Raw genomic sequence first — 11,257 nt, 5'->3', positions numbered from 1 at the left:
TCATGAAGCTGGTTTTTGATCAGCTTAAGTGAAAAGGGTTTCTTGGTCAGAATATGTAGCCCCTACCATGGAAGACTTCTTCAAGTAGGTACAGTCACCTCACTTTCTAAGCACTATTTCCTCATCCAGTTCATAGATATTTCTATACTAAACATAGGTGCCCTTCCCCAGGGTTTCACAGCTTACTCAGCCAAAGGTCACATCCAAGCAAAGTCAAATCAGTCCAGTGGCTACAGCTGAATGGTGAGAATATGGTGATTCTTGCTGTACACGGGGAAGATCAGAAATGACTAAACTGCAGTAGATATGGAGATAAGAGACATTCTGAACATTCAGAAGGCACTATATGAAGACCTCTGTTTCCCGCCCAAATTCTAAACCAGTTGAGAGACATGACATATATAAGTTAATATTCAGTCTTTTAATACAACTTAGAGATTATAGCTTGAAAGACATGACAAAACTGGCTTTTTATTCCTGAGCCCCAGGCTATGACCTCTCAGCCCAGTCAGTGCTAGACAAACCACAGCTGTTCTCTAGATGTGCCTCCCAGCCACTCAGCAGAATAGGATGTATTCATTCTTCAAGAATTTATGTTTGAAAAGAGAGAGAGAGAGAGAGAGAGAGAGAGAATGAATAACTCAAACAGGTCAAGCATATTCTTCCAAATTCACTCACTAGATATGTCCCCCCAATCCAAGGAATAAGCAAGTAAGGTATAGAAAATAGCCCAGAGTTCTAAATTAATTAAACTCTTTCTATATAGGTACAAGATAAACAGTAAATAATTGTTGTTGAAGTGATGGTGATGATTTCCTAATACTGTAATTCAGTCAGCTTAACCTTAGATTCCACAAAATACGATAGTAGCTGCCCCCTGTGAATTCCCTTTGCCTGGGTTAACTGAGCCTGTTTTCTATTGCTTGTAATCAAGTTCATCCATAGACTGTAAGCGATTGTCACACAGGATTGGATGGGATACCAAAGGGCAAGACCAATGTTAGCCCAGCAGACACACAGCTTCTACTTTTCCCACCCTTTCTTCTTATCTTTAAAGATATTTTATTTTATCACAGAGATAACAGAACTATGACTTTACCATTATTTACTTTTGTCTTGTTAGAGCCAACATTTGAGAAACAGGTAACAATGATATTAAGAAAGACTCTCTCTTAAAACCTTTTTAGACAGAAGCATTAGAAGAAAATGTGATGGGGCACCAGATCTTTGAGTATCAGCAGCCAGCGAGCACAGCAGAGCTGTACAGAGCCATGCAGGGAATAGTGTCGGATACCACCTTCAAGGAATGAGCAGTGTTGGCAGTTGACTTCTCATAGCTGAGTCTCTTCCCAGGTTCCCCTCCTTTAAACAAACCTATTTCTCCCAAGTGATGTCCCTTCCTCAGTAAAAGGACAGAGGACAGCAAACATCCAAAGATTGTTTATATAAGGCACACCAGCTGTTCCCTGCCACAATTCTAGTTACCTGAAGGGATATCCTAATGCAGAATGCTTAGTGTAATATACTGAGGTTCATTTTATAACTACATAATTGTTCCATCTCTTGCTTTGCCTAATATTACTTCCCTCACTCCCTTACAAATGTGTTCCTAAAGCACTTCCCAACCAATTTCCTAAATGTACATTTCTACCTTAAATTAGGTTTCCTGGGGGACTTGATCTATGATAGTTGAGATCTGAGAAATAATGTCTAGAACACAGAACACCATTGAACTATGGAAATTTCTGTAATGATGGCATGATCACTAGATAGTTTTGCTGTCGGAATAGAAGCTTCTAACTCCACATGTGACTATAGAGTACTTAAAATGTGTCTGTCGCACCCAAGGCAACCCGGAGTATCTGATAGCTTCACATAGCCTGATTCTCAAGATTCCTTCATGAATACCTAGGTAAAAGGTGGGTAACGGGAAGTACCTTCAAATGAAGATTTCAGCCATCATACAATGAAAAGCTATCATTTGCAGAGTATTCCAATGTTGCCAATGCTGGATAAAGATGAGATAAAGGTACAATTGTACATAGTGAGAAATGTGTTGGGAGTGTGTCTTTCCTACTAACTGTGGAGACTGAGGTCATTGCTCAAATGATCCAGCAGCTATGTGCAAACACAGCAAAGCTGTGCTTCTAAATCTGCCCCCCCACCTTTCCTTAACCTGGAGAACTGGCTGCCCCTTGACACACAAGTGACCCATGAATGAGGGAACACTAGGCATTCACAGAGGTAAGTGGAGGACACACAGCTCTCATTCTGTTCTATGATAGTGGTGTCCCTGACACTGCGGTGTTTCCTGCTTCACAAACACATCCTTGTGTCTGATTTTCCTAAGAATCACTCTGGTTCTTCTTTGGTATTATAAAAGGTAAAATAAGGAGGACTCCTGGGCATGTCTCAGGAAATTAGCAACACAGCAGATGAGATACAATCAGAAAGGTCCTTTTTGTGTAAAACAACCCCAAAAGAAAAGGTGGAAGTCAGAGGTTTCACAGTGTTTTTTTATTCCCCAGGAAAGCTCCCACTCCTAGCATCGTGGCTCTGAGCTTCTCTTGCAAGTGACTTTAGACACATATACAAATAGCAGTTAATGCAGGCTAGAAAGAGCACATGAAGTAGAGACATAGCAATAAGCTATTGCTGAACAACTATGGCTTCTCCAGGAAAGTGATGGACACAAGTCTTAGGAGTGAAGCTTCAGAATTGCCCAGTTTTCCTTCTGTTAGAGATCTGTACTCAGAGCTCTATACTCAAATATTAGATACGGGAGCCAGGAAACCATGGCTTGGTCTACACGCTTGACCCAAGGTGAGCTTGAGACGTTCCCAGCAGTCAACATCACTGCAGGATGTCAGAGCTCACCAGGACCAGGCTTGATTGATGAGTGTTTTGCTCCGACTCACCCTAAGCTGTCTGTCAAACAAGAGGAAAGAAAGCTCGAGCTGTAGGCTTCGAGGTACTGTATCATATGCAAAAGAATGCTAGAAGCCTGAAGCCACATATCTTTGAAGGATATTGGGAGGGGGGAGTATTCTCCAAACAGTGTTGCAAAGTTCCATGAGGTCATTAGTTGTGAGTTTAGAGAAATCTGAAACCGTCCTCATTTTGTATAAGGTAAAGGCTGGATGTCTCCGGTCATCCTCATTGGTGGTCCATGAGGAAAGACGAGTTACTGGATCTTCAGGTTCTCAGCTGCCTGGTTCCATCAGGTGCTCGCTGTCTCTGTACTGCCTCCTTCCCCAACTACCGTTCAGTCAAGTGCAGCGAGCGTTTCTGCAGTCCTTATGTTTATAGCCTCATCCTAAGGACAGCAAATAGAGAGATAGGACATGATGGTCCAGTGCCAACCAAGTAAAGAGTAACTCAATAAGTGTTACTTGGATTGACTCACTGGCTGAGTGGTCCAACAGGATCAGGCTCAGAACTAAACATCAGTTACAGTAATCTCCAATCAACTGACTCTGGGAAAGAAACTTAAGATACATACACTCCTCAACCAAAAACAACATGAGTCGAAAATGCATTGAGCATGCCTCACTTACCAACCAGCCCAGCTTACCCTGTGATCATGGTAGCCAAGTCTTGCTACTGTTGCTGCCCAACACCACAGGGGAAAATGTTACTGCATGTTACAGGCCTATGAAAAGGTTAAGATTCATACTTAATGTATGATTTCTACTGGATGGACATTACTTTTGACTTTTTAAGATTTCTAAGTCAGACCATACTTAAGGATGCCCTGAATATCCAATAATTATGCATGCCACTTAAATTTCATAACCACTCTACTTGACAGTTTGTCTTAACACACCTATGCTGCCAAATTTTCTCTCTACCCTCTCCCTAACTCTCTTCCCAGTAGCGAACTCTGAGATAAAGACTTCCACTGTGTGACACACAGACACATGGGGCTATGCAGGACTTGAACCATGTCCTTCATTGACGTCACATTTTCTGCCACTGGGCCTACTCACTGAGCATGTGCCCATACAAGAGCTGCCCTCACGTTAGCACGGCTTTGCTGCATCTTCTCTACTTTAACCTAGAACTAACCTTCTACAGAAGACTGAAGTAACATTAAAACAGTTTCACTTCTGTATTTCCTGCCTTTGTGAGAATGCCTATGAATTAACATTATGGAGGTTACGGGGGACTTTTGTCCCCCTCCTTTGGCACTTCTTTTTGTCTATAAATCATGCTATTTTTATATGTTTGCCCCTAATTGTCAAAGGATACTGTCCTTGTCACTAGAAAATAAGGATGAATGGTCATACAGTAGCACAACACAGCCAATCACAAATGTTCAGGGAAACAAAACCAGCAGCAAGATGAATGTCCTGGAAGCCAGTGGAACAAAGAGAGGTGGCAGTGAGCACGGATCAATGATTGCTTCAGCGAGGCAGCCAGTGCCTCTGCGCATAAATGCTCAGCAGGCTTCAGAGGGAGAACTGGAAATAAGTTTATACCTGAGGCGAAACAGACTGTCAGACTCAACTCAAGGCCCAGTAGAAGAATAGGGGAAGGAAGGGAGAAGTGATTGGCAGGGCCTGCCTGGTACTGGCTCCATCACACCCAGCCAGTCTATGCTTCTCAAAAGACATAGGCCTCCTAACCATGAGCCAGTGAGTACACAAGGCCTTCATTGTTACTCTCTCCCAGTCTAAATAAGGTGATCATGGATCAAGCAGATGTGCCAAGACTTGAAGTTCAATGATACCCGTGACCCACAAAAAAAGCTGGTGCATCATGTTCTTTTGTAATTAGTTCATGAGACAGAGAGGTGAACAGTTCCCCATCTTGCCCCTGGCTGTAGCTGCCGACATTTAGCTTGTTTTGAAGCCTGAGCAACTTTGATGTTTCCTGAACACAGACAGGCGCTTCGTTAAAGCACCATGAAGGATACCAGCTAGAGTATTCCCTGGGGTAAGCTGGAGATGCTCCAAGCTGGGATAACACACACACACACACACACACACACACACACACACACACAGAGAGAGAGAGAGAGAGAGAGAGAGAGAGAGAGAGTATTCACGCAGAGAGCAATTGTTATATTTCAAAGACAATTTTAAGACCATCTTAAAACGGTTATGTCTGAGCAGAGAAGGGAGTATCTTCATCAAAGATGTGTTTTCTAGAGATATGTATGTTTCTAGACATTCAAGATCCAGGGTCTGTGGGCTGCTATTCATATCCAAGGATTGCAGGAAACTGGACTTCCCAACGAGGTACAAATCAGAGATAGTGCAAAGAAAAAAAATGCAAAAACCCTCGCTCCTACTAAATACACTGGGAAAAACTTAATTTGGGGAAAACTGTCCTATTAGACTTAGAATTATTTTAGTTGAACTAGACAAAGATGGCCACTGGGGAAGGCTAGAAGGAATGTTCTCAAATTCCTGACACATTCCATGCTTTACTCAGGACAGTATCAATACAAAGGATTGCATCAATTCAACATTTCCCCTTATTTCATGATAATTTCAGGTTCATTTATTTATTCATCCTTTCCACAAGCATTTATTTTCATTGTGTTAGCTTCTTTGGATATCATAATAAACAACATAGTTCATAGATATTTCTAATCACTAAATGTAACATACAATGGGATTTTTAATGAAAGAGGAAAAGGTACATACATGTAGATGGGAAGTATAAGATGACTTACTTAGGGTAATGTGGACACCTTCCCCAAAATGGTGTATCATCAGAACATTATACCGAGGTAACTAACAGCCCAAAAGCTCAGGAGTTTAAAAGACAAACGTTTATTTCTTAGTAATGTTAGATGCCCATTGTAGCTTAGTAGAATCTTCTACAAATAATAGCTACTTGGGGATCCAGGCTGATGGAGCAGGTTCATTGACACCAACGGTATCATATGCTAAGCCAGAAGAATGAAGTGGTCTCCTGGTTCTAGCTTTGTCACTGAGTGCTTTCCTAACAGAGTGGGTATATCTGACAATGCTCACAGCTCATGGGACAGGAATCATCAGGTGCTCCCACCCAGCTAGGAAGTGCAGTCCTCCCAGGAACTCAGTAATAACTAGAATGATAGTGACTCTACTGAGATCTGACACATAGGTACTAGTTAGTCCCATATAACGAGGAAAAGAGTTAGGAGCCTGAAGAAAAGAAATTGAGAGCAAAATAACATTTGTGAATTGCATCCTGGAATGCAGGTCTCTTCCATAAATACGAATTTATACCTCCCCTTAGTTCTGACTATGAGTTCATAGCTCAGACCCTGGAATACAATGGGTGCTCAGTTCATGTTTGTGAATGCAGAAACCAAGATTACATTCCCCGGCAAGTACAATGGATCAGATACACAAACATGTGTGCAAAATATGCTTACAAACCCTTTGCAACTTTCAGGCCAGAGCATGTTTTACCCAAAGACTTCTCTAAGATCCCTCAATCCTTCGTCATCTCATATAGAACTGACCCTCCCTCCTTTCCTCATTCTCCACATATATGCTGCAAAGCCAATCTCCCAGCATTGTGCTGCCTCTTCTCCTGAATGTGTTTGTCACACTCATCTATCACTACGGGCTAAGAGTACAGTTGGATCTTATTTGTCTCTGTACCAAAACATGAGCCAGAATCCAAGACATGGTAGGCGTTCAGTAACTATCCATTGAGCAAACAAATCAATGCGAATTTCAAACTGTCAATAAAAGGGTAGTTGAACAGGAACAGAAGCGTGGGAAACCTAGGTGAGTTGCATATTACCTAATGGAGCAACACAGTAAGGTAAACATGATGTTTCAGCACCCCTGTCCATTAAGGGGTGATGAATGCCGCAGGTTATCATAGTCTGGTTTGAACTGGGCTGAAATTATCTACGAATAGCCTATGTGATTATATATGACACTTGAGATAGACATCCCCTTAGCTTATCATTCTGCTCTCCCCAGCACACTCTCTTCTTCCCTCTTCTATTTGCTTAGATGCAGCATTTCTGCCAGAAGTCGGCCGGTGATAACCACATTATTCTAAGGTGGCTCACAATGGCAACCGCCTTGCATTTATGCAGCACTTAGACAACATAAAACAATTTCATATCCCCTGTTACCCCACTCAAAAAGACAGCCTTTGTGTTATAGGCCCATCAATAATGATTTCTTGTCATTATCAGAGGAAGAAGGGGCATCATGTGTATTGTTCTTCGTATCTTTCTTAGATTTAGTATTATAGAATGACTTAGATACTGTGCAGCATTCCCCTCCTCTCCCCCCCCCCACCTTCTCTGGCCTCAATAACTGCCTGAAACAGCAGGGCTTCAGGCAAGTATCCAGGCTCATGACTACAGAAATCCACACACAATGTCAATTTCCACACATTCAAGGTGAACGGGCTGTTCTAATTTTCAAGAATCATGCACGCTCTTCAGAGACCTGCCCCTGTGGTGGCAGAAGAAGTCTGTTACTGTCAGCACAGGTGCTCAAATGGTGGCTTGTGAGCAGCAATTTCCCCTGCCATCCATACATTGCTTACACCAAACACAGTTACCAAATCCTGAGGCCACATTGGAGGTCTTGGTGAGAAGCCTGAAGACTTCACTATGCAGGGCATGAAGCTTGATCACTGAGACCTTGGTGACTAAGTCTAGGCAGAGGCCAAAATTACTTATGTGTTTACCATAGCTATGATTCTTATTGTAATGAGGCCCCTGACAACTTGACAGATTTTTGCATTACAGCGCTTTCGTAGGACGAGCAGGATGTCAGCATCAACTTTCAGTGTCTTTGCTAATGACCCATGAACAATGGTTTCCTGTACATGAGCCTCAAGAGTACAGGACTCACTTCGAAACTGATACTTGCAATTTTCTATTAAATGCTAGCCACTGAAAATCGGCCCAAAGCACGCTCAATTTCTGTTATGAGTCCTGTGTCACGTCAGTGGTTAACATTTACTTTCCAATTGTGCTGCTTGGATTCAATTCTCTGTCCCTTCTGTTTCTAATTCTAAGACTTCAAACAAGTTGCTCCTTCAAAGCCTCAGTTTGTTCAGCTTTAAGATAGGCACACATACTAGGAATTACATACAGTAAAGGCTAAATGAGGAGACCAAAGTGTAGTGCTGGATTCAGTAATTTATATTTAGTTTCATTACATCCTACATAGGGTTTCCCAAGATGAAAGACACAAGTAGAAACTATCATAAGAGAGATTTTAGAACCGAGCTCTACCAAGTACGGAAAACTGCCCTAGAGGAGGGCATGGCTCCAATAAATACTTACTGAGAAGCTGCTACATATGAGATGCTCTGCTCTGGGTAGAAAAGTTGTCGGATAATGAAGACAGGCAACTGCTCAGCGAGAGCCAAAGCCAGCTCTCTACCTCCTCCGCTGAAGGATATTCAGTCCAGCCTAGGCAGCTCTTCTAGGGAGACTTGTAATCAGACTTCAAGGCTAAATAATCAGCGTGCACCTATGCAAATCAACCCAGTATGGGCCAGTTTATTATGTAGAGGTCCTGTACTAATAAGAAAGGATAAAGGGAAGGGGATGGGGAACAGCAGGAAAATTATATAATTGCCTATTATGATTTATTCGAAAGCTTCACTTGAAGAAATATACATCATAATTAAGGCCTCTGGGTTCCATTTACGAAAATTCGGAAACAGCTCAATTGCCTTGCAACCTCCAGCACTCTCAGAGTGTTTCTTTTTTGGACTTGCTGTTATTATTTATTTATTTACTTTGCAGTTTCTGTAGCTTTACTTAAGCACCAATAAAATATTCACATGAGCCATCTACTTTTTTTAGTGTGCAGCCTCGAAGTGGGATTAGTGGCTCCGATGACTAGCTGTGCTGTTCTTTGCATGATGGCTTTGCCGTTCTTGGCGGCCATGTTGTAAGAGATCTCGGCACAGTAAGATTTCCTGCACATCATCAGTTCCTCCAGTTCCTTCACCTGTGGACCAGAAACTTCCAGAGGCTGCGAAGCGGGAATGTGATTTGCTTTCATGTTGCTCCCCTAACTGATGTGAAGAATCAGGGTCTCGCCCTTAAACGTCTCCAAAACTTGTTGTTTGTACCTCGGGGGTTCTATCAATTTCACTTAATTTTGACTTATCAGTCTAACTTATGATGGATAAACTCCTTGGTGTTCTTTTTGATGACCTTTGTCTTCACCAAGGGCAGAGGGCAGCCATAGTGTGAGAAAAAAATGGCAGCCACCGTCCAGGCATCTCCTAGGAAGAAACTCGTTGTCAATCCAATATTACCAAAAAGTTTAATAATTATTGCAGGCTCTTCCATATCCAGTATGCAAAGAGAAATGTGACCTGAACTCCCTTTCTTGTTTACATTTGACTCTTGAAAGAGATGCTGTGGCAAAGCGGGCAGGTGATATGCGCCCCCTGCCTCCCGAAAGTAAGGCGCACAACCATGTTTTCAGCAGAGATGCAAGCAAGCCAAAGCCTTCGCATCTGACGAGTTCCCAACAACCTCCCATGAGGACGCAGAAACTGGAGAATGAGCAGCTGCTAGGCTGAGGAGGTGGTGAGGCAAGCTGACAGCCGAAGCAGAGCATGCGGTTAGTGGGTGAGGAGGAAGCAGGGGAAGAAAAGGGCTCACAGTTACACTCTGAGAGTGCCAACCCCAATGAGCAGGATACAATATATGTCCAGATGTCTCCCGTGTGCTACCATCTGCGGCCATGGCTTCACAAACGCAAACACCTATGAATCACCTGGAAATCCTTTAAGAACACCGTTCCCGAGACGACAGGCCCAGCGTAGGGACAGAGCCTATGCTTTCCAAGGACTCCCACACGACGATAAAATGGTTAGCTTCTGCAGACCACAGCTTAAGTAGCAATGCTCTAAATGAGGGATGACAGTGGCAACTGCAGACATACCCGTCCAGCAGCTCATTGGAATACAGCCACTCCAATCATGTAACACACACACACACACAGAGAGAGAGAGAGAGAGAGAGAGAGAGAGAGAGAGAGAGAGAGAGAGAGATTTATATACATGTGTACTGTGTGTGTGCATATGTATATGCCTATGAAAGTCTAGGAGTGCTATTGTACTATGACACGTGAGTAAGGTGTTGGTGACATAGAATGTATGTCCCACAAGCCTAAAAAGACTCCACTATTTGTTCTTTCACAGGAAAATCTTCCAACTGCTGTCCTGAAAAAAGTTAACGGAGGAGGAGGGGGAGGGGGAGGGGGAGGGGAGGGGGAGGGAGGGGAGGAGGAGAAAAGAAATGATGTTATGTAGTGCTGTTTGCTTTGGCAACAACAACAAAGGGGTTTTTGGAGAAACATAAAGGGGAGTCACCATCTGCCTGCATATGGCTTGAAAGAGAAAGATTTCAGAATGCCATAGTCCTAAGAAAGGTGCCACATCTCCTAGAAATATTCTCGACAGTTGAAAAGAGCTAGAACAGTCTTGTGTTACTCAGCTTTGACCAGATGCTATGCTCAGAACCACAGAAGTCCATGAAGTAGTTTAGTTCATGTCAGTTTCAAATGTCTCTGCTCTTCACGCTCTTCCTATTGTTCCTTTAGCTGCTCGGAGGGTTTTCTTCATGAGGAAGCTATATCAACAATTTAGCTTTTTATGACACAGCACCTTTCCAAAATTATTTTTACGTTTAATGTATGATATGAGTTTTCACATTAACCCTTTAACATAGCTAATATCATTCAGCCTGAAAGCAGAGTAGCTGGGACTCATGATGCGGACAAAGGCCACAGCAGTTACCTGTAGGAAGTGGCAGTGAAGAGTGAATACCCTGTCTAAACTGTTTGAATTGGGGAAATCTTTTAAAGGAGAATGGAGGAGTCCCTCACACTGTGGCTTCTAAGGTTCTGGACCAGATAGCATCAATATGAGTACCATGAAATTGGAGAAACAGAGTAATATTACTTCCCATTTCCCTTTGATACAAAGATATTTAAACCGAGGCAACAGTAGGAAAATCTCTCTCTGGAGGACTGCCTTATATAAGATAAGCCATTAGGAAGATATGGTTACTGCTGGCTGAGGTACCCATGAATATCAAAGATGAGAGAATAACAGAAGAAAATGAAACATTACTTAAAGAACTTGGTGTGAGGACAATATTTGAGGCCCAGAGCATTAGGCCAGATAGGACTTTGTTCCCAGGAAAACTCAGCTTAACTCCACAGGGACCTCAGGACTGCCAAGAAGCTAGATACCTTCCCTGGGACTTCTAGTAAGACATGACTTCTACGATGTAAGGAGACTTTAGTAT

General features: G+C 42.7%; 1 long non-coding RNA gene across 1 annotated transcript; it reads right to left on the bottom strand.

Annotated features, from left to right (window-relative positions):
• Positions 1-2,502: 2,502 nt before the first annotated feature.
• On the bottom strand, positions 2,503-9,880 carry LOC134487063 (uncharacterized). Its single transcript, XR_015621413.1, has 2 exons — positions 8,264-9,880; positions 2,503-3,316 (listed from the first exon to the last, which is right to left on the bottom strand). It is a non-coding gene; the product is annotated as an uncharacterized LOC134487063 (long non-coding RNA).
• Positions 9,881-11,257: the final 1,377 nt, after the last annotated feature.

Source organism: Rattus norvegicus, chromosome 5, assembly GCF_021556685.1.
Source record: "Rattus norvegicus strain SHRSP/BbbUtx chromosome 5, alternate assembly SHRSP_T2T, whole genome shotgun sequence".
NCBI classification, from domain to species: Eukaryota; Metazoa; Chordata; class Mammalia; order Rodentia; family Muridae; genus Rattus; species Rattus norvegicus.
Note: the sequence above shows the minus strand (reverse complement) of the source record. Positions and strands in the feature narration are given on the sequence as shown.